General features: G+C 40.0%; 1 long non-coding RNA gene across 1 annotated transcript; it reads right to left on the reverse strand.

The window, feature by feature from the left end:
• Positions 1-847: 847 nt before the first annotated feature.
• On the reverse strand, positions 848-24,049 carry LOC148045514 (uncharacterized). The gene is made up of 2 exons (XR_015696765.1): positions 23,906-24,049; positions 848-1,594 (listed from the first exon to the last, which is right to left on the reverse strand). It is a non-coding gene; the product is annotated as an uncharacterized LOC148045514 (long non-coding RNA).
• Between the last annotated feature and the right edge of the window lie 43 nt (positions 24,050-24,092).

Genomic DNA, 24,092 nt, shown 5'->3' on the forward strand with positions numbered 1-24,092 from the left:
CTTTCTTTCTGGTCCATTTGTAGTGGAACCCAAACCAGGAGAAAGGAATCTCTGCAAAGCTGAAACATTGCAGGTTCTGGATGTGCTGCTTTCCATTGCTGGGAACTCTGGCTCCATTACCAGCTTCCATTGCCCTTGCATTCCCTTCTCCAATGGATTAAGAGGAAGGTTGACTTCAGTGATGGGATGCAACCAGTTTAACAACTGGTTTGGTGAACGCATGCGCGCACTTAATGCATGCTTTGTGCATGTGCGCAGCATTCAAAAACTGTCCATTTTAAGCTTAAAAACTTACCTTCTATGTCAGCGCCAGTGAATAAAACAGCTGACATGCGGCAATCGCAAATCAGCTGAGCTAAAAAAACAGGGAAATATAGGACAGGAAAGAGCAGTGGTGGAGGGGAGGGCAACTGCTCACCAGAACTACTGGTTCACCTGAACCTGTCCGAACCGGCTAAATCCCAGGCCTAGTTGACTTTATGACTTGTCACAGCCTCTTCACAGCAGCCATTCATCTCTATGTGTTTTGCACAGAACCAGATTCCATTAAAAAAACAACCATGTTATTTGGGTTTTCTTCAAGTTATTGCCTTATGAGCCATTTCCTTTCTTTTCCTTATGTGCGAAGTGAGTGGTGGTGGGGGTGTTTTAGATGTTCAGAGTTATCTCTCTCCTCCTCACAACCACTGTTGTCTGCTGTTTTGCTTGGATGCGCTTAGGAAAAGAAGAAAGATCTTCAATACCGAAAAATGACAACCTTACAGCCAGGCGGGTTTCCTAAGGACACAGCATTGTCTACAAACAAACAACTGCACAAAGCAGGTTATAAAAAATGTAGATTGGCGGGAGGGATTGATTTATTTTATTTATTATTGGGGAATACAAGAGGTACCACATTGAAATGTTCCTGGATGTCTCCAAACTGAAATGTTTCCGAAATTCCATGGTCGTCACAGTGAAAAAACTGTGAGTTCCTGAAAACACACCAAACGACCAGGTTGCACTTTGTCAGGAAATCCCAATTATTCTTGTCTTCCTGCTATTGCTGAAACCCAAACTTCCACATTCCAAAGTGGATGCCAGCATTCTGTTACCTCCCCCTGCCTTAACTTCCTTGTTTTATTTTAGGATTATAAATAGCAGGCATTCCATTGTGTGTTTCTAAGCAGAAGAGTTCTCAGCATGCATAAACCCATCAAGGACGTCTGCTGCAGAAAAAGCTATCACTGGCCATAAGTATTTGCCTACTGTTAACAAGCACTTCTTTCAGCCTGCAGGCCCTGTGCTCCAGTTACTCCAAAGCTGCATTCAGCCATCCATAACTGATGAAAAGCCATTTCTCTTCTTCTTTTCAGAGAATAAGATCAGCTCCTGGCAACTCCGCTTACTGTTTGTGAAAATGGAAAGAAAAGCAAATGTACCAATATCACACAAGGGGAAACAGCCTCCTCTTTCAACCATCCTCTTCTGAGGTAAAGGTTTGAGGCCTGATTTCCACTCTTCACCCCCTTTCTGAAGGCAACCAATGGTACCTCTTCTGAGTTACATCAAATTCCTCTGCAAGTAGACATGGCTTTAGCAGCTTTGTGAACAACTGCAAGGAATTTTGAAAGGACAAATAGTTGGAAATATAATCTGAGGGCAACATAACCATTTCCACATTACTAAAATCAAAATGTTCAAGAAATATCTCAGTATATATGTATTTATAAAACAGAGAGATGCAAAGAAAAATGAAAATAATGGAAAAATAGGGAAAGAAATGGGGAAGAGGAAAATGTACAGAGTAAAAGGGAGAAGAAAGAAAAGTATCGACATCCAACTCTTTTTGACACAGTAGAATAAGGTAGTAACAACTTTTTATTTTTACATAATAATATAAACTTGCCATTTCTACAACAACTTGTCTAATCAGCAAAACCTAAAAATCAAAGTTTCATTTTTCCCCCACCTCAAGCACAAAGTCCAAAAGCAGTCTCCAAGGAGAAATGAACTTAACTGTATTGAAAATGTCCAAGAATGCCCAACTCATTTACAAATGTCTCACAACAGAAATGCTGGACTCAATTGTGGTTGTAAATCAAGGACTACCTGTGATTAAACTGAATGAGTTAGTGAGGAATTTGATAAGTACAGATGCTCATATTCACACACCAACTCCTCTTTTTCCACAGTGGATCAAACATCTTGACCAACCTCCAAACCAGGGGTGAAATTCAGCAGGTTCTAACAGATTCTGGAGAACCGGCAGTGGAAATTTTGAGTAGTTCGGAGAACTGGCAAATACCACCTCTGGCTGGCCCCAGAGTGGGGTGTGAATGGGGATTTTGCAGTATTCTTCCCCTGCCACGCTTACCAAGCCACGCCCAAAGAACTGGTAGTAAAAAAAAATGAATCTCACCACTGCTCTAAAGAATCTTCTACTCAACTTATTGTTGATCAACACCAGAATGCTTCATACCAGATTGGCTTTAATTCCACAACCAAGATCTCCACGCCCTGGAGGTATTTTCTGTTGTATTCCTGCTCTTGACCAGGGACAGTCCCTGTGATATAGGAGAACCATTAACAGGAACAACAAGGTCCAAAGTCCTGGTCAAATATTTTTCTCCACATGCCACTCTGCACAACTAATCTTTCAAGTAAAAAAAAAACCCCACAAAGCCCAACAAATCAGGAAGTAAGTTAATGGGTTGCTGGAATGGTTACAGACTTCATATTATTTTGGTAAACAATGGAAAGGTGAAACTTGGATCAACACAGCAATAACTGCTTGCTCTGGGGAAAAGACTTGATCTTTATATCTAGATTCTCTCAGCAACAAGCCAGAAAAGATTGCAACTGCCCATATATCCATCTCAATATATAACATTCAAAGGCATCCAGCTTCTGAATAGTTGCTGTATTTAACTTTCAGATCTAGACTGGGCGGCAAAAATCTGGTGATGTCACCCCATTTTACTCAATTACTGATATAAAAAAGGAATATAATTGTTTTCTCTGTATATTCTCCTTATGAACTTGATTACTTTATATTCCCCTACTTTAGAAGTTCTAAACTGGGCTGTATGGCCTGTATCTTGATCTTTAAAAAATATAGTTTTAACACAAACTATATTCCAGAAATCCAATGAAACTATACTAATTTTAAAATGCATTGGGTTTTTTTGCACGATTGACACCTGGTTTAAACATTACAATAACCCATAATGTGATTTGTTTTGTTTAGACTGGGTGAATTACAATACAATACAATACAATACAATACAATACAATACAATATAATACAATACAATAGCAGAGTTGGAAGGGACCTTGGAGGTCTTCTAGTCCAACCCCCTGCCTAGGCAGTAAACCCTATACCATTCCAGACAAATGGCTATCCAACATCTTCTTAAAGACTTCCAGTGTTGGAGCATTCGCAACTTCTGGAGGCAAGCTGTTCCACTGATTAATTGTTCTAACTGTCAGGAAATGTCTCCTCAGTTCTAAGTTGTTTTTCAGTTTCAATCCATTGCTTCTTGCTCTACCCTCGGGTGCCTTGGAGAATAGTGACTCCCTCTTCTTTGTGGCAACCCCTGAGATATTGGAAGCCTGCTATCATGTCTCCCCTAGTCCTGCTTTTCATTAAACTAGACATACCCAGTTACTGCAACCGTTCTTCATATATTTTAGCCTCCAGTCCCCTAATCATCTTTGTTGCTCTTCTCTGTACTCTTTCTAGAGTCTCCACATTTTTTACATCATGACGACCAAAACTGAATGCAGTATTCCAAGTGTGGCCTTACCAAGGCATTATAAAGTGGTATTAACACTTCACATGATCTTGATTCTATCCCTCTGTGTTGGCTTTTTTGGCAGCTGCTGCACATTGCTGGCTCATATTTAAATGGTTGTCCACTAGGACTCCAAGATCCCTCTCACAGTTACTACTATTGAGCAAGGTACCACATATACCAGTGATGGCGAACCTTTTTTGGCTAGCATGCCATAAGGGGGGAGCATAGGGGGGGTTGTTTGCGGTGTGCCGCACCCATAATGCTCACATAAGAGGCCATCTTCCCAATTTTTGCATGCTTTTTTCGCCCTCCCCAGGCTCCAGAGGCTTTATAGGAGCCTGGGGAGGGCGAAAACAGCCCCCACACCCATCCGGAGGCCCTCCAGATGCTTCAGGGACCTTCAGGAGGCTTCCCTGAAGCCTCCGCAGGACTAAAAATGACCCTACAAGCAAACCGGAAGTCAATACCTCACGTGCCCTGACAAATGGCTCTGCGGGCCACCTGTGGCACGCATGCCATAGGTTCGCCATCCCGGGTATAGGGTTTCCTACTTGAGCAAGGGATAGGACTAGAAGTCCTCCAAGGTCCCATCCAACTCTGTTATTCTGTTATTCTAATATGGCTATCCTAAACAGAATTTTTGTGTGTGTGTGTGTGTGTGTGTGTGGTTTTTTTCTCAATAAAATGTGTGGGAAGAAGGGACAACAAGAGTCAGATTCCTGCTGAACTATTTTCATGATCAGTTGAGGTTATGCAAATGAATTTTAAAAAGAAACTTATGGGCACATATTATTTTTTTCATCCTAAATTTAGAATGTAGAATGGACTGTTTCTTTTATAAAACACAAGAGAATAGATTGCTTCAGCTGTAGACATAGCAGTTTTTTATCCCCTAGAAAACTTAAGGCAGTTTGAAAGAAGGATTTTTGCTTCTATATTTACTTCTAGTTTGCTCGTAGGGCTGTTTTTAGTCCTCCGGAGGCTTCAGGGAAACCTCCTCAAGGTTCCTAAAGCCTCTGGAGGGCTTAAACTGATCCTACGAGGAAACCGGAAGTCCATTCCTGAACTTCCAGTTTGCCCATAGGGCTGGTTTTTTGCACTCTGGAGACTTCAGGGAAGCTCCTGAAGCCTCCCGAGGGCCTCTGGGGGGGGGGAAAGGCTCTTTTCGCCCTCCCCAGGCTCCCATAAAGCCTCTGGAGCCTGGGGAGAGTGAAAAATGGCTTTAAAAAAGGCTGAACTTAGCTGGCCAGCACGCACATGGGTGCTGGCCAGCTGACAGGGCAACACCTCATGTGCCCTGACAAATGGCTCCGCGTGCCATCTGTGGCATGTGTGCCATATGCTCGCCATCCCGGACCTATACTGTATCTGTGCATTTCATTTTTGTTGCCTAAATGTAGAACCTTACTCTTTTCACCATTGAATTTCATTTTATTCGATAGTGCCCAATGTTCAAGTTTGTCAAGATCCTTCTGTATCTTAAGCCTGTCTTCTGGAGTGTTGGCTATTCCTGCCAGCTTGGTGTCATCTGCAAATTTAATGAGTTTCCCATTTATTCCCTTATCCAAATCATTGATGAAGATGTTGAAGAGTACTGGGCCTAAAACAGAGCCTTGGAGTACTCCACTGCATACTTCCCTCCATGTAGATGCAGTTCCTTTGAGGACTACACGTTGAGTGTGGTTGGTCAGCCAGTTACGAATCCATCTGGTGGTGATGCTGTCTAATCCACATTCTTCTACTTTATCTAGTAGTAGGTTATGGTCTACTTTATCAAATGCCTTGCTGAAGTCCAAGTAAATTATATCGACAGCATTCCTCTGGTCCACTAATTTTGTCACTTTGTTGAAGAATGCAATAAGATTAGTCTGGCATGACCTGTTTTTGACAAACCGATGTTGGCTTTTGGCTATTACTTTGTTTACTTCTAGGTGTTCACTAATTCGTTGCTTGATTATCTTTTCCAGAATGTTCCCTGGTATTGAGGTTAGGCTGATAGGTCTGTAATTTCCTGGATCTATTTTTTTCCCTTTTTTAAAGATGGCAACTACATCAGCTCTTTTCCAGTCCTCTGGCAGTTCCCCGGTGCTCCAGGATCTCTGAAAGATATCGTTCAGTGGTTCTGAGATCCATTATTCCCTCATCTTTTGCTACTCAGACTTTGTGCTGAAAATATCAAGAACACAGGCCAAAGTCTGGCCTGCAAATCTGCTTTTCATAGGAAAACAAATACTATTAAGTAATCTTTAGGCTGGCGTTTCTTTTAATAACACTGCATAATTCTTGGAACCATAGTAGATATGAACAATACTCAAGCATACACCAGCTTGGTCCAACCAAAGATCAAAGTATATGTGATATGAAAATATACAAAACACATTTGCTGTATATTATTTCTTTTCATTGCCAGGTTACAGCCATTAGGGTGAAAGTAAGCAGAAAGGAACTGGCAAAGAGTAATAATTTTTGCAACCTTTCTACATGATATGAACCTTACACCGTGGTTTTCATTTTGGAAGGCTTAAAAACACTTTGTTGCAAGTGTTTTTTTAGTTTCAGAAATAAGAGATTATCTTAATAGAGGATGGTGGAAAATAGTTGGATATATTTTAGTTGAGCCTATCATTTTTTTCTCTATCTCACTGTGTGATACTGAGCATCATTAAGCCAAGTGCATTTTCTGTTTTATGTCTTTTTCTCGTTTTAATCTCAGGAAAATAATATTGTGCTAGTTGTTATATAATTAAAAGAAAAGTTACAAAAATGAAGTGAGTTAAGTTGAATATTATTCTCATTTACCAGGATGATTCAGATCAATGTAAAAACATTGCATTGTTAGGGTTCCAAGTAACACCCCTAATGAAAGAAGACACTGAGGTTTGAGTTTCCTCAAAAAATCCATTTTATTAGAGATGTCATATTGACACATCTGGGAAAACCCGAATCCACCCAAATGAAAGTTCAAGTCCCAGCCTAGCACCCACATATGCATTACATGGTCCAATCAGGCACTGTCCCAACTGGAGATGCCTTCCAGTCACACCACTCCAAGTGCAGGGCAAGATGTTCTTGACTCTCTGAGAAAGGAATGTTATTTAGACTATATATCTTCCATACTCCATATAATCCCCCCTCCCATTTTCCCGCAGCATTAAGTGTGACGGCCCAATGCAAAAGATGGCTTCCAGGCCTGACATGCATTTTTGCAGTACTTAAATATATACTGGCAAATAACAGTAGTTTGGGACTTTCCCCTTTTTAAAATTAATTTTTTTCACTTTATCCAATAGTGCAGCTTCCGTGTGTGATAGCATTGTCAATACCATTCCAGCATAATTCTAGAATCATAAATACTTATTGCAATAAGTGGAGCCAACAAAATAATGTGCTTGAAGTAGCATTTGGCATTGTTAGAAAAAGTCTTCTCTGAACCCAAATGAAGAAATATGTTTTAATTTAGAAATGTCTAATGTCTAAATTCACTGGAAGCATTGAACAGTCCCTCCAAAGTCTTGAAATTTATTTCACTCTTGGCAAGTTTCTATATATTGCAGATTATATTATGGATTAAATCAGTGGCCAATGATGATTCAGTAAAATTGTAGTTCATACTACCATTGCACAAATATTGTTTCTAATACTCATATATTTTACATATATTCTAGGTATTGGACATTCTTCTACTGAACTTCCCTTAAAGAGCTGTTGTATTATTTTTAACCATGCTGAAAAAAAACCTTCTAAATACACTCTTATGTGGGAAACATTTTTTTAAAAATAGGCAGAGTTGGAAATGATATCTTGCCGTTTGGATAATGGACGTCAAAAATAAATTTTTACTTACTCACTTCCTCAATGTACAGGTAGTCCTTGACTTATGACCAAAATTGAGCCCAATGTTTTTATTGCTAAGCAAGACAGTTGTTAAGTGAGTTTTGTCCCATTTTATGACCTTATTTGTCACAATTGCTAAGTGGATCACTGCAGTTAAGTCAGTATCATAGTTGTTAACTCAATCTGGCTTCCCCATTGACTTTTCTTTTCAGAAGGTCACAAAAAGGACACACTGCAACCATCCTAAAAACATGCTAGTTGCCAAGCGCCCGTATTTTAATTACATGGGGATGCTGCAATGATCATAAGTCACTTTTTCAGTGGTGTTATAATTTTGAACGGTCATTAAATGAATGGTTGTAAACTGAGGACTACCTGTACATGATAGGTATGTCTGTGAACCAGTGGTGGGTTCTGGCTCCCTTTGCAACCGGTATGCTGCAACGGGGCCGGGCGTCCACCTCGTGCATGTGTGCAGCCTGCGCATGCATACCCACCACCTGTGATGCTCCAGCTGCTCGGCGGCACATCACACAGGCGCCATACACCCCGTGTGCGTGCGCAAATGCCCCAGTCAGCTCAAATAGAGGTAAGGAGAGCGGGTGGGTGGGCTCTCTGGAGCACCGTACCGGAACGGTACCTGGTCCTCCCATCAGGCACCGGTATGCCCGTACCGGGGCATTATGGTCATATTCCACCACTGCTGTGAACTTTTGGTAACACATGAACTCCACATAAAGCCAGTTGTTGGATCTGAAATATTAAATACATTTTGCCAATGAATAGCTCAGAATTTATCTCACTATATAATAGATCAAACACTAGGGCTGTTTCTATGGAATGGGATGTTTTCTTTCACAAACAGCAAGATATTGCAATAAATTTCCACATTTTAATATGTAACTGGAGAATTTCAGATAACTATCAAGATGCAGCTGCTGAGCAGCTGCAATGCAACCCATTCTACAAAGAATTCTTTGTCTATCTTTGGTGGTTTTATTATGGCAAGATCCTGTGAATCAAAGTTTCCCACCTAAGCAAATTTATTTTAACTTCTCAAATAGGGATATATAATTCACACAAAATCAGGGCATGTTGTTTATAAACGGAATACTTGAATGTATCTGCTAATTTATTCTTTCAGGTTCCAGATTGCATATTTAGATCTCCTTTCTACATTTTGTGCCTCATTAGTGAGGGAGTTATGAAATACCAATTCTATCTCAGATATTTAGGTTCCTTTCAAGTTTGCAAGACATGATTATCCAGCAAGCTACAGCAGGTTGGAAGACCTCCTGACTGGTTCATTACAAAATGAAATGTTTCCTTTGAAAAGTTCTTTTCTTTTGGCTCTTCCCCCCTCCCCAAATGATAACAGAGATTTACCAGAAAAGTATGCAGATCAAAGGAAGGAGCCTTTGCCTCATATTCAGCTGCAGATGTGCTCGATGGCATACACAGCCAGGACCATCACATTTCCCACCAGTTCATTTCTTTTGTAAAAAAAAAACAAAACCCATTGGAGGATTGCCAAACCTTCCAGGGGTATTGCTGAGATCCCAAGCCACACAATTCTCAAAGATGAAACCTGAATCAGGGATATTTTTTCAATCAGTCTGCAATGTTTCCACCATCCGCAAGCCATACTGAAGGGCTATCAAGAAAGTGGCTCCTAAATCAACCTTCCCCAAGATTATGCAGGTAAGTTTGTTACCCCAACAGTTGCAGCTTGTACTCAGATAAAGTAGAATAAAATATGGATTAAAAATATAAGAATGAAGACGTGGCATAAAAGGGACAGTTAGAAGCTTGCTTAAAGGGACAGGAAAATGTCATCAGCCTCTAACCACCAGATGTTCTAGCCAACGTCCCTATATCAAAAGTCCAAACAACAAGGTTCAAATAAAGTTCGTTAATGACACGTAGTCCGTACCTGTAACAAAAGGAGAAGTAAGATCCCCATCTACTTATAAGGCTTTTCCCCTAAAATAACCAATAAGAAATGAGTTAAGTATTTCTGTGTTGCGCTGCTTTTGAGAATGTATAAGAACACGTGCTTTGATAATGAAGGTTGTTCAGAATTTGCAATGTTAGCCATGTGCTAGCTTTCTGAACCTGGCAGCCAAATATCCTGATAAGTCTAAAGTCTGTCATTTTCTGCAACACAATGAAAAGCATTTTTTAAAATAACAGGAACTTTGTAGTAATTCCTTTTGGGATAATACTTAGCTGTGTTGCCTCCTCATTCATATTTCCTATAGCTTTACTTTGAGGCTTTCATTCACAACAAATGGCAAATTATACCGCAGATCAATCGACCAGTCAACCAATGCTGAAACAGTCATTCTGCAGAGAGCCATTAGGTTGTGTGAACTGGTCAAGTTCACTAATGCTTCAATATACTTCAAACTTTTTACATTTTCTTAAAACTGTCTAACACATTATGATATCTACAGTAAGTTGGGTGCAGTCGGTGGGATCTTGCCGGTGCAGCAATCCACTCTGCCACTTGAATTAGCTGAGAGCATATAGGTAAGTGCAGGGGCAGGCAGGCCCCACCTGATTGTTGGAGGGAACCAGTTCGCTCCCCAGCTGATCATAGGAGCTACCGGTTTGCCTGAACCAGTCCGAACCGGTTGAATTCCACCCCTGGGTGCAATGGTTTAAGGTACAAAACTAGAAACTGTGAGTTCTAGTCCTAGTTTTGATATGAAAGCAGCTGGGTGACCTTGGGCCAGTCCTTCTTTCTAAGCCCAGGAAGCAGAGAATCGCAAACTACTCCTGAACATTTGCCAAGAAAACATCAGTCTATTCCAGGCCGTTACTAGGAGTCAAGATTGACTTGAAGGCACAACTTCCCCATTTTCTCTTATATGCCTCTTTAATTAGGAATCTATGGTGGGACATTGAAAAGTTATGTGATTTACAGAAAGCAAATATTCCTGGATAGTTTTATAAATCTGCTGGTCTCTGCAGAAATGAGGACCTCTATATAGTTTCACGACATGGTTGCTTGGGTTTACATTTCTATAGAATGCTGACAAGAAGACAGTGGAATAAAATATTCTTTTGGACAAGTGGGGTCATGAGACAACAGTGGAAGCATTGCCATGGAGTGCCTTCCTCACACATGCCCCTTACATGCCCCAGTTTGATGCACCATCTGCCAAACACAAAACAGTATAGAGTTGGGATGACGAACCTATGGCACATGTGCCACAAGTGGCATGTGGAGCTTTTGTCAGGGCATGTGAGGCGTTGCCCTGTCAGCTGGCTAGTGTGCATGCGCACGCTGGCCAACTGAGTTAAGCCTTTTTAAAAGTCATTTTCCACCCTCCCCAGGCTCCAGAGGCTTTATAGGTGCCTGGGGAGGGTGAAAACAGCTCCCCCGTCCCTTCGGAAGCCCTCCGGAGGCTTCAAGAGCTTCCCTGAAGCCTCCGGAGTGCAAAAAACTGGCCCTATGGGCAAACTGGAAGTTCGGGAACAGACTTCTGGTTTGCTCGTAGGGCCAGTTTAAGCCCTCCAGAGACTTCAGGGGCCTTCAGGAGGCTTCTATGAAGGCTCCAGAGGACTAAAAATGACCCTCCGAGCAAACCGGAAGTGATCAGTATTAAGTACGAGGCATGAGGTAAAATATAACAGGTTTATTTACAGCACAACAGGAACAGGTTTATTAACAGCACAACAGGAACTTCAGAACTCGGACAGCGCTCTCCCGCCTGACAGCTCTTTATATATGACGGCTGTCAGGCGGCTGGCCAATTGGCGGCCAGTGATTTTCCCACCAGCTGGCAGGCACACCGGGGCCAATCAGGAGCCTGTGGCTCCGGCCCCACCCGTCGGCTGCGTCAGGAGGACGCAACACTCAGTCATGTGTGCATGTGCACTGGGGGGGTCCCACATTACATTATGGGTGTGTCACAGTTGCGCATGACCCCCATGCGCTCCCCCCTCTTATGGCAAGCGAGCCAAAAAAGGTTCGTTATCACTGGTATAGGGCTGTTTTTTGCACTCTGTAGGCTTCAGGGAAGCTCCTGAAGCCTCCGGAGGGCCTCTGGTGGGGCACGGGGGGGTGTTTTTGCCCTCCCCAGGCTCCCCAGGCTCCTATAAAGCCTCTGGAGCCTGGGGAGGGCGAAAAATGGCTTTAAAAGAGACTGAACTTAGCTGGCCAGTGCGCACATGTGTGCTGGCCAGCTGACAGGGCAACACCTCACGTGTTGCAGAGGCACTGTGGGCCAGTCTTTTGCTGTTTCTAGAGCGGCCCCACAGCGCAGATATAAGCGTCCCGCAGGCCGGATCCAATCCCCGGGCCTTGAGTTTTACACCCCAGCTCTGGAGCATGTTGGCTGGGGAATTCTGGGAGTTAAAGTCCGCAAGTTTCAAAGTTGCCAAGTTTGGAGACCCCTGGTCTAGACCTCTGCAAGAAACCCAAATGGTCTTTCTCTTTCTTTTTACCTCCTGCCTTTTAAAGGAGAAAGGCTGGCTGAAGAATTCTGGGAGTTGAAGTCCTTAAAGTTGCCAAGTTTGGAAACATCAGATCTACAACTCTGGGTGATTGGAATGGCGTGATTGACACCAAAAGAGATAAGAAGACATCTCGCCCGAATACTAAATTCCGAGCCAAACTACCCAAATCCTTTTTTGACATGATAGACGACTTCGAACTGCGAGACGTTTGGCGTGAAAGGCATGCAGAAGAATATGACTTTACCTTCTTCTCCGACAGACATCAATCTTTTTCAAGGATCGACTTTATATTAATTACTAATGATTTACTTTCTAGGGTGAAGAAGACAAAGATTACGGCCAGAGCCCTTTCGGATCATAACCCAGTTTGGATGGAGCTGGGAAGGGTAGTTCAGGCTACAAGGTCCTGGAGGCTGAATGAAAATTTATTCAGATATGAAAAGTATGTTAATGATTGTAAAAAATTGTTATCTGAATACTTTGTTTTTAACATGAATAAGGGTACACCTATGGAATATGTATGGGATGCAAGCAAAGCCTATATGAGAGGAGTATTGATAAATATAAATAAAATACATAGACATAAACAAGGGCAAAAACGTAAAGAATTGGAAGAGGAAATTAAAGGGAAAGAGCAGGAATTAATATTGAACCCAGGTGATACAAAGACTAAAGAAGCAATTTCCATACTAAAATCTCAATTTGATATGCTGATTTCTGACCAGGTAGCCACCAGTTTATTATATGCTAAACATAATACTTTCTGTAATGCAAATAAACCCGGTAGATGGTTGGCTTATCAGATCAGGAAAAAAAGGAAAATTCGAAATGTATCCAAATTGTGTTACAGAGGGAAGGAAGTGTTTCAGCAGGAAGAGATCCAAAAGGGATTTCGAGAATTTTTTACAGAGTTGTATAAAGGGGACAAAATTAGGGACTTAGATATAAATAAATACTTAGATAAAGAGAAAATCCCCCTAGTTAGCGAAGAACATAGGTATAGGTTGAACCAACCAATAACCTCTGGGGAAATCCTGCGGGTAATCAAACAATTAAAGCTAGGGAAAGCACCAGGTACAGATGGCTTAACAGCCGTTTATTATAAAAACTTACAGTTAGAAATGGTAGAACCTCTTAGAGAATTATTTAATAAAATTCAATCGGAAGGTAAAGTGCCCCCCTCATGGAAGACAGCGTTTATATCGTTGATACCCAAAGAAGACCAAGATCTTACTCAGCCGAAAAATTATAGACCTATTTCACTACTTAATGTAGATTATAAAATTTTTACCAAAATATTAGCAAACAGGTTAATGGTGGTTATTCAACAACTGATACATACTGACCAAACAGGTTTTATACAGGGTAGACAGATGAAGAGCAATGTCAGGTTAATTACTAATGCATTAGAATACTTGGGAAAGAATAATCAAATCCCTGCCGCATTCATATTTTTGGACGCTGAGAAAGCCTTTGATCGAGTCAATTGGCAATTCTTGTTGAAGATATTGCAAAAAATGCAGATAGGAGATGGCTTTTTAAGGTCAATTGGTGCAATATATCAGCAGCAAAAAGCCCAAATTATAGTTAATGGAAGTTTAACAGATTCCTTTCAAATAGAAAAAGGTACAAGACAGGGTTGTCCTTTGTCCCCACTATTGTTTATTATAACTTTGGAAGTATTGCTGAACAAGATACGGGCTTTGGATGCTTTAAAAGGGATTAAGATCAGACAGCAAGAATACAGAGTCCGCGCTTTTGCGGACGACTTGGTTATAATATTGAAACAACCGCAGGAATCCAGCAAGGTTTTAATGAATACGATTAATCAATATGGTCAAGTCTCTGGATTTAAAATTAATTTAGGAAAAACCAAAATATTAGCAATGAATATGAATACCAAACAGAAGGAAGAATTGGGAGTGATGTTAGGATGTGAGGTTGTTAAAAAAGTCAAATATCTTGGAGTTAATATTTTAACTTCAAATGGGAAATTATACAAGCATAATTATGAACCACTCTGGCATAGTATACAAATGGAGATGAAAAGGTGGGAGAAACTGCATTTATCTTTGTTGGGAAGGATAGCGGCAGTGAAAATGAATATTTTACCAAAATTTTTATTTTTGTTTCAAATGTTACCAATACTTAAAAGAGATGCGAACCTTCTAGAATGGCAGAAGGGTATCAACAAATTTGTATGGGCAGGAAAGAAGCCGAGGGTTAAGATGAAAATAATGCAAGATGTACGTGAAAGAGGAGGATTGAAATTACCAAATTTAAAATTATATTATGATGCAGTGGCTTTATCTGCAATTAGTGATTGGATCCATTTAACCAATGACAGAATATTGAATATTGAGGGACATGATTTGGTATATGGTTGGCATGCTTACTTGTTATTCAACAAAAAACTGGATAAGAATTTCAAAAATCATATTTTAAGAAATGCCTTATTGCGGGTTTGGAAAAAATATCAACATAAACTAAATGACAAGTTGCCCATGTGGGCAATTCCTAGACATGCAATTGAAAATATAAATATAGAACAAAAACACGATAGAACCACTTATAGACAACTTCTTAATACAGAAAGAGGGGTGCTGCAATTAAAATCTTTAGAGGTACTTAAAAAAGAGAAGGTAGTTCAAACGTGGTTTCAGTATGGCCAATTACAGGCCAGGTGGAAAATAGACCAAAAAATAGGTTTTGTAATAGCTGAGGATAACTTGTTTAAACAAATAAGAGATCAAAGTTTAATGCACATAAAGAGGATATATAATGTATTAGTACTGATGGACTCAGAAACTGAAATGGTTAAAGATTGTATGATAAAATAGGCTCAGAATATTGAAGAACCTATAATGCTGGACACATGGGAAAAAATATGGGTAAGAAATGTAAAATTTACACAAGCACAAAATTTGAGAGAAAATTTTTATAAGATGTTTTATAGATGGCACTTAGATCCCAAAAAGCTTGCTTCTATGTATTCAAATGTTCAGCCTAAATGTTGGAGATGTGGTTCTTTCGATGCTACATATTTTCATATATGGTGGACATGTCGTAATGTTAAGGCATTTTGGATAAAAATTTGGTGGATCCTGCAAAATATCTTCAAAAAAAGGATAAAATTCACTCCCAAACTGTTTTTACTAGGTATATGTACTGACTTCGTAGCAGTAGAGATTAATTTGGTTCTGTACTTAATAACGGCAGCAAGACTCTTGGTGGCGCAATACTGGAAGAAGAAAGACCTGCCTACAATTCAAGAATGGACTTTAAAGGTTACAAACTTAGCCGAAATGGCAAAAATTTCAGCATATCTTAAAGAACATTCAAATGAGAAGTATAAACGAGACTGGAAAAAATGGATTGATTATATACAAAGCAAATATGGGACTAGGAAATTCCAGATAGCTTATGCTTAAAATTAGTAATAACGTAAATTGTTAAAAATTTGGGTAACAGCAAGAAGCTGAGTTCAATGTAGAGATATTTTAGACTGTGATTGTCAAAAAGTTATACCATGTATGGGCTCTGGGAAGTCGGGGGGAGGGAAGGGAGGCGGGGATCTAGGGGGAGGGGGGGAGGGGGGAAATATAATATGTGTTAAATTCTAAAGCATGATTGCACTTGTATACTGTGGTTTTTATTAATGTTAGTGTTAAAACAGAACAAACTGAATATATCGGAAAGTAAGAGATACCGAAGGGAGGAGCTGAATGAAAGAAGAAGGAGAGCAGAGAGAGTGAGAGAGAGGAGGAGGAGAAGGAAGGGAGGGAATGGATTAAGAGAGGGAGTGATAGGGTTAGGGTTAGATAGAGGGGGAGGGGAAGTAGGTGTAGAGGGGTATGAGAGAAGGAAGAATGAAAGTTGGAGGGGGATGAAAGAGGGTGTATGGTGGGCTAAGGCGGTATATTGGGTTTGTATTGTAGGGGGCATTCTCTATAAAAGCGAGGGCTGTGTTTATTACTCAATGTTATATGTCTCGGTTGCACAGTAAACATGTGATTGTATAGAATGAAATGGAAATAAAAAGATTTCTACTATAAAAAAAAAAAAGATCTACAACTCTGTAAGAAACATGAGGATCAATTCTTTCTCTCCCACCCCCTCTCTTTCTTAACCCACTGTCTTTTAAAGGAAAAGACAGAATTACAATGGAGGGAGAGGAAGGAGGAGGTACTTACCGTCCCCATCTCACTGTCCCCACTTATTCGTATCATTTCTGCATTCATAATCATGTTTATGCTTATATCTGTTATCTTACACATGCTTGACAAAATAAATAAATAGATAGATAGATAGATAGAGAGATAGATAGATAGATAGATAGATAGATAGATAACGAATAAATAAATAAATAAATAACATTGCAGAGAAGCTGTTTTAAAGGCAAGAAAACATTTTCTTTTGATTTTTCCTGACTTTGATGAATAAGAATAACTGATTTGGAGAGATTTCACAAATTACAATATATAGAAACCAGCAAGCTCTTAAATATATTTTTGTGATTTATTGGATTCAGCTCATCTCATGAAAATTTTATTTTACATATGATGTCGTAAAGGTTCTATAGTCGTTTCAGTTGACATACAGTTTAATATTAAAAGAAAATGGTATATCTATTTCTTGCCCAGTACAAGAATAAATAATAAATGAGTCTTATGTAAGCAGGCTTTATCCATCAATTACATAAAATGGAATACTGATTTAATTTTTTTTTAATTGCTGGTTTCAAGAGACCCACTCAGGGAATTTTTTGCTTATAACTACCCCACCATACTCTACAGCAAGAGTTTTCAAATATTTCCAGGTAATAGAGAAAGCTAGTTAAAAAAAAAGTCCCCAGTCAAGAGGCAAAATTCTAACAATAGAAAATTGGTTGTGTTCCAAGTTAACTTTCTTCTTCTCTCCTTCCTTCCTTCCTTCCTTCCTTCCTTCCTTCCTTCCTTCCTTCCTTCCTTCCTTCCTTCCTTCTCTCTCTCTCTCCCCCTCTCTCCCTTCTTTCTTTCTTATCTATCTATCGATCGATCGACCGACCGACCTACCTACCTACCTACCTACCTACCTACCTACCTACTTATCATCTATCATCTGTCATCTATCATCTACCTATCATCCATCTATCTATAATCATCTACATCTATCTGTACATCTATATCTATCTATGGTCTTAATCTCTGGAATCCCTTCAAGTTCTCTAAAACACAATGTGAAAAACCTATGTTGCAAGTTCCACTCATTCATGCCTTTTGTTTATTTATACTTTTAATTTAATTTAAATTTATTTATTTAAGTTCAAACTGCCCAAAGAGCTGCTGATTCTCTTCTACAGAGGAATTATTGAGTCTGTCATCTGCACCTCTATAACTGTCTGGTTTGGCTCTGCAACCAAACAAGACAGACACAGAGTTCAACGGATAATTAGAACTACAGAAAAAAACAATTGCTACCAATCTGCCTTCCATTGAGGACTTGTACACTGCATGAGTCAAAAAGAGGGCTGTGAAAATATTTACAGACCCCTCGCATCCTGGATATAAAGTGTTTCAACTTCTACCCTCAAAATGAAGCTATAGGGCACTGCACACCAGAACAACTAGACATAAGGACAAGGACCCAAATGCCATCACTCTGCTTAACAACTAATTCCCACCACACTATCAAATAATTTACTAAGACTGCATTACTATTATTCTTCTCTTCCTTCCTAGTATCTCTCTCTTCCCACTTATGACTATAAACATGTTGCTTGTATCTTTGCAATTTATATTGTAAAACAATATTGTTTTATTTGCTTCCTAGTATAATTTGATTGCTTATTACTGTATATACTCAAGTATAAGCCTAGTTTTTCAGCCCACTTTTTGGGCTGAAAAAAGCCGCCTCGGCTTATACTCGAGTCAGTGAAAAATTTGCCCGAAATGGAGGAGAAAAAGGGGCGGGGCCATGCCGCTGGGTGACGCTCGTGAATGGCCCAGCGCCCCTGTGAGTTTCCCCTCCCTCTGTGTCAGTTTGCCGCGCAGTGTGCACCGCACCATCCCCCCTTCTCACGTTCTAATGTAATGCAGGGCTATCTTACGATTCCCCTTCCTCCCCCTCCTGCCGCTCTGCAACGATGTCCCACCTCCTCCTTGTTATGGCAAGCAGCCACATAGCGATGTCCCACCTCCTCTGGTACAGTGATCCAATGATAGGAATCACTGTGCCGTGTGTCATAGGAGGCGGGACATCATCATCACAGCGGGACATCAGTATCATGAGGTGAGTGAAGTATTTCATTGAATACACCGGTATTGTGTGATAATAATTTGTTATGCAGAGCAAATTTTTACAATGGCTACTGTATATTTAATGGGCACAGGCAGGCTGTATATGTTATTCAATGGGCAATGGCATTATTGGTATCTATTTTTATTTTTGAAATTTATCAGTAGCTGCTGCATTTCCCACCCTAGGCTTATACTCGAGTCAATAACTTTTCCAGTTTTTTGTGGTAAAATTAGGTGCCTCGGCTTATATTTGGGTCGGCCTATACTCGAGTATATACGGTAGTAACTTTTGACTATAACTAAGTGTTCTATCTTATGATTCTTGATGAATGTATTCTATTTTATTTTTCTTTTATGTACACTGAGAGCATTTGCACCAAAGACAAATTCTTTGTATGTCCAGTCACACTTGGCCAATAAAGAATTCAATTCAATTCAATTCAATTCAATTCAATTCTATTCTATTCTATTCTATTCTATTCTATTCTATTCTATTCTATTCAATTCAATTCAATTCTATTCTATTTATTATTTTTATAAATAATCAAGGCAGTGAACATACTAATGCAGATAGTCCTCGACTTCCAACAGTTCACTTATTGACCATTCAAAGTTACAACAGCACAGAAAAATGGGACTTATGACCATTTTCCACAGTTACAACCTTTGCAGCATCCCCATGATTATGGGATCAAAATTCAGACGCTTGGTTCATACTTATGACCGTTGCAGCGTTCCAGAGTCATAGGATCCTTTTACGACCGTCTGACAAACAAATTCAATGGAGAAGCCAGATTCACTTAACAGCCAGGTTATCTAGCGATTCACTTAACAACTGTGGCAAGAAATGTCGTAAAATAGGGCAAATTTCACTTAACAAATGTCTCACTTAAAAATACAAATTTTGGGCTCAATTGTGGTGGTGAGGTGAGGGCTACCTGCGCTTCCCCCTCCTATTTTCTCCACAACAATCCTGTGAGGTGCACTGGGCTGAGAGAGAGTGACTGAGTCAAAGCTACCCATCCGGCTTTCATGCCTAAAAGGATTAGAACTCAGAGCTGCCTTGGCTCTTATGTCATGGCCACTCCCACTGTCCTGCAGGGCAAACCATTTCTCAGCCAATCATTTCCCCCAATGTTTCAGAGAGAGGGGAGAGAGAGAGAGAGAGGGAAAGAGAGAGAGAGGGAGGGAGGGAGGGAGGGAGGGAGGGGGAATCAACTGCATGGGCCATTCAAACCAAATGGCTGATTTTCCTCTTTGTATTGTGATTTAAAAGGGAAAACTAAGTTTTGTTTTGTTTTTCTTTTAAAAGGGTGTCTGTGTATCTCACCATAGCAAAGAGAAGATGGCTGTAGTTTTAGGATTGATCAAGACATGCTTCTGCATCAGATCTGCATCTTGAAAAAAATGACTCAGTCGTGGCTAAATTGGAACTGTTGGTCAGTACATGATAACAGAAATGAAGCCATATCTAAGAAACATGTGTGTGTGTGTGTGTGTGCATGTGTGTGTTCATGTGTGTGTATTGTTGCCTTGGGAAAGAATTCCGAGATTTGCAAGATTCCAAGAACTCCAAGACTTTGCAGAGTTTCAAAATATTGCCACTGCCAATAATTAAAGGGTGTGATGACGTTGAACATGAGCATTTGGATTCCTAGACTTTGAAAAGTGGAAAGCCAGAAAAGAGAGAGGGAGAGAAAGAGAAAGGAAGATTTCATAAGAACTGATAAGCTAATTTGGTTGCCATACTTGGAGAGAAGGTTACTTGTATAACCTTGTAATTCTTTGATCAGCTGTTATCTGATCTGAATATAAAACTCAAAATGAATTGGAACTACTCCCCACTCCCCACCCGGATCATATCCCCTTGCTTCTAGCTGGACAGCCATAAAATGTCATAAATAGGGAAGGGGGTTCACAGACTCAGGCTAAAAAGGAGCTGTTACTGATCTTTTCCTCAATGGCCAGAAGATGCATGGTTCCCCTGAGCCTAGGGAATCAGAATAACAGATTTGGAAAGGACTTTGGAAATGTTCTAGTCAACCCCCTGCTTTAATCAATCAAGATCAAGACACTCAACATTCATTCCCTTCCTTCTATCCATCTTCAAATTAATTCCATGATTGCAAACACAAATTATCTTGGCTTGATTCCCACTCAAGTTTCTTGGGACCAGAAATAAATAATTTGAATGATATTGCTGGTAACCACTGAACATTTAATTTCATGAATACCATCAACAAGCCATAGGGGTTTTGCTGCAGCCTACCAAAAATGTTTCACTGAATAAATGACAAAAAGAATTATGGTCTTAATCCAACATAGGATAACTGTCAGATCATGTTTGAGCATCCTCATAGATTCTCTTGGCATTAATACCTATTAAACTTGAATTGCCATTTTCAATTCATCCTTTAAATTTCAGAGTTGCAGAAGAACGAAGATGTTCATGAACCAAGGCTTCACTTCTGGAGAAATTTTTTTAAAAAGCAGACCAAAACCTCCAAATATGAGAGCAGATTTAGAAAGATATTTCTGTGTGGATATTTGCTGCATCTGGACAATAGATATTCTGCACTAAAATGACCCAAATTCTATATTAAAAAAAGTGGACCTGTGTGATTTGTATCAATTTTAGAAGCCAAGTATTTTTTTAAAATTAATGTTGTATAATTGATACAGTTTTCCCAGAAACCTCCCAGCAAGACAAGGAGTTCTGTAAACCCATCCTTTGATTGTTAATAAGTGTTGGTTTTTCTCTTGGGTCACATTTGGTTCACAATGTGAAATATCCAAAGTAATGAGTAAGTGATCCAGTTGTTTCCCTTCTCTTTCTCCCAGAGCAATAATGAAAAGCAAGTCTAGAAGACACGGTTGCACTGACCATCGCATAATAAAACATTAACATATGAACCAATTGCCGCCATGCTGAGACTCAACCCCTTTTAGTTCTCAGAGATTTCTCCCCTTGTTCGAGATGCTCCAATTCGAGGCAGAGAGGCAGAGTATTTGAAACCAAACCAATCGGAAACTTTTCACAAGTTGAATGTTGCCTTCTGAAGTTGTATTTATTTATTTGATTTTGCTGCCTTTGCATTTCCTCAGAATATGACAGGCGACGCATCCTAGGCAGGGACATCCAGTTGGCTGTTGTAGGAGATAGTAGGAAAACATACTCCTTAAAACTATAAAAGCCATGAAGAGGAACACTTGATATATAGCTGTGTGCCATTACTTGATACTCTTGAAGGGTTTCAGAAGGCATTCCTTGAATGCATGTTTAGGCTTTGATTCTGGTCACATTTTGCACTGTCATTTAGTGATTTATTTACCATGATTTAAGACACAGCCTTTAGGACGGTGAACCAAACAATGTGTGACTTAGTCAAAACAGGATGGCTAATGCAATCCGCGATGCCAATAAAAAATTAAACACAATAGGTTGAAAAAACACAGTTATTTAAGAAAGTGTCCCACAAGGGAACTCAACCGAGAATTGTAGTTTTTGTTTTAATTCAATGATACATTTCTACAACGAAAGTGGGTGCATTTTCTAATTTATTTTTCTCCTTTTTGCTTTTCTTTCTAAACTGAGGAACAGAAGACTATGGCTTTACTGGGCCTAAGGAAACAGACTGATCATAACTGAAATATGCTTGTGAAGTGGCCGTCATCTCTTTTTTATTGACCTCCAGTAGCACATATACCTCTTTATGATAATACCATTTGCATATGCGGGCTGGGGAGTTTGCGTATTAGAGCCCATCGTCACCTTGGATAGTGAGGTGGGCAGCAAAATAAATAAATAAATAAATAAAATTGCAATTGTTGGCTGGGAAATTCTGGGTGTTGAAGTTGCCAAGGTCGGCAAACCATGCTATAGTGGGAAGTTGTTGGGTTATGTGGATACAGAAACATTACACAATTTAATCACTAGGTGGTGGTGGAGTCAAAATGAAGAGTTGTGAAAATAAGCTTTTGACTCTAATTCTATTTTCATAATGTTATGTATGCTTTTTTCTACAGTGAAGAGAGGCAGTACTATATACACACATGCAAAGACACCTGAAATTCCACATAAAGCATTGGGGGCCTGACAAGTATCTAATCATAAGCAGAAACCCGCTATTACAATCTGTAGTGCATTCATTGCACCACAAATACACACACGTACACACATACATACCTGGAGAAGGAGGGAAGACGTGATGAGTAATAGGTGTGCATTTACCAAGAAAATCAATATTGCAAGTATTTGCTTGAAAAATATAATTTCCCTGCACAAGCATGCTAGTTTCTAATCGGTTGCTCTGATCTTTAGCAACAAGTACACATTCCAGGGGCAGAAATACCGTACTGAACAGCACTGTGGCTATGGAAAAGAAAAGCAGGGGCAGTGTTTATACTTGCCCGAAGACTTGGCCCAAATTATTTCTTGTCCCTTCCCTCACTACCCAACCACACCCTTGTTTATTTATCAGCAGTTGCTGCCCTCTGCTGACCAGTGCAGAAACTTAAGAAGCAAAATAAGGCTTGGTGTCAAGATGCCACATTATCCACAATAATCCTTATTTATACATGCCCCCTCCTGTAGCAAAAAGAATGAATAGAGATCATGATCTAAAGACCCTAAGCAAGGGCAGACCCAATTAGTATTTACAGTAGATGGGAATCATGAAATGCTGGGTTGTAGGCTAGACTGGGAAAGTCAAAATTATCCAGGGAGAAGGTAAAGGCAGGTCACCTCTGTACTGTTGCCAAAAAAACCTACACAAAGTCTCCTGTAGGACTCATGAAGTCACCAAGGGCTGAGCTCAACTCAAAGGCTTTGCTGTGATCCAGTTTATGTTGGGAAAAAGGAAAACTTTCTCTGATCTAGAAAGTATATGCAGATTCTAAAGATTTTCTAAATCTCCTTGTACAAGTCTCTACATTCTGCCTTTGCTTTGTTCTCTGAAGTATGGCAATACGGTCCAATAGTCAATCAATTCCCCTCCCCCACCACTCCCACCCTTATTACAGCACATTCCCAGGAGAACACCCCAGGCTCCTTGCCAGCGTCAGAATTGGTTTTTTTGAACAATGATTTACTCAAGGGATACAACTAGGTGTACTTGCCACTGAGAAAAACAACCAACGTGATGTAAAGGCCTCCCAAAGATTGTTAAACAACCAGGTAAGACATAAGGAAACACGCTCCTGTCTAGTGTGCAGAAATCAACAGCTGAAACACGTTTGAGCATCTGCCAGCATCTGCTTAGGAAGCTGCTCTTTAAGTTCCTGCTATATTGTTTGGCCAGCAAGTTGGTAAACCAAGACAGGGGGAATGAGAGTGAGAAGGAATTAAAAATATACCAAAGCTGTACTGCACAAAAAGGTTCTTAAAAAGTGGCAAAGGAATGGTTTAATCAGTTCCTTAAAATGCTGATCTTTTCCTCATTCCACTTTTGACAATTATTCTCCCTTGGCAGATTCAGAAGCAGCCCTCACTGCTCTTCCTTTCAGGGCATTAGTGCCATCTGCATGCTTATCTTTTAAAATACTTACACAAGCAATGCTGCTTTGGATTGGTGATTGTTTAGATGGTCTGTGCAGCCTGAGCAATGAGAGCTGACCTTTACTCAGGAGAATTAAAAAATCACTACGTGTCTTGCACACAGAGAAGCAGGTGTGATGTTCTTCTCCAGCAAACCCCACCTTCCTGAAGTCACCAACTTGGCAACACCTGGTACAA

This window comes from Thamnophis sirtalis, unplaced genomic scaffold, assembly GCF_051295495.1.
Source record: "Thamnophis sirtalis isolate CommonGarterSnake01/CBP01778 unplaced genomic scaffold, rThaSir2_p1.2 scaffold_5, whole genome shotgun sequence".
NCBI classification, from domain to species: Eukaryota; Metazoa; Chordata; class Lepidosauria; order Squamata; family Natricidae; genus Thamnophis; species Thamnophis sirtalis.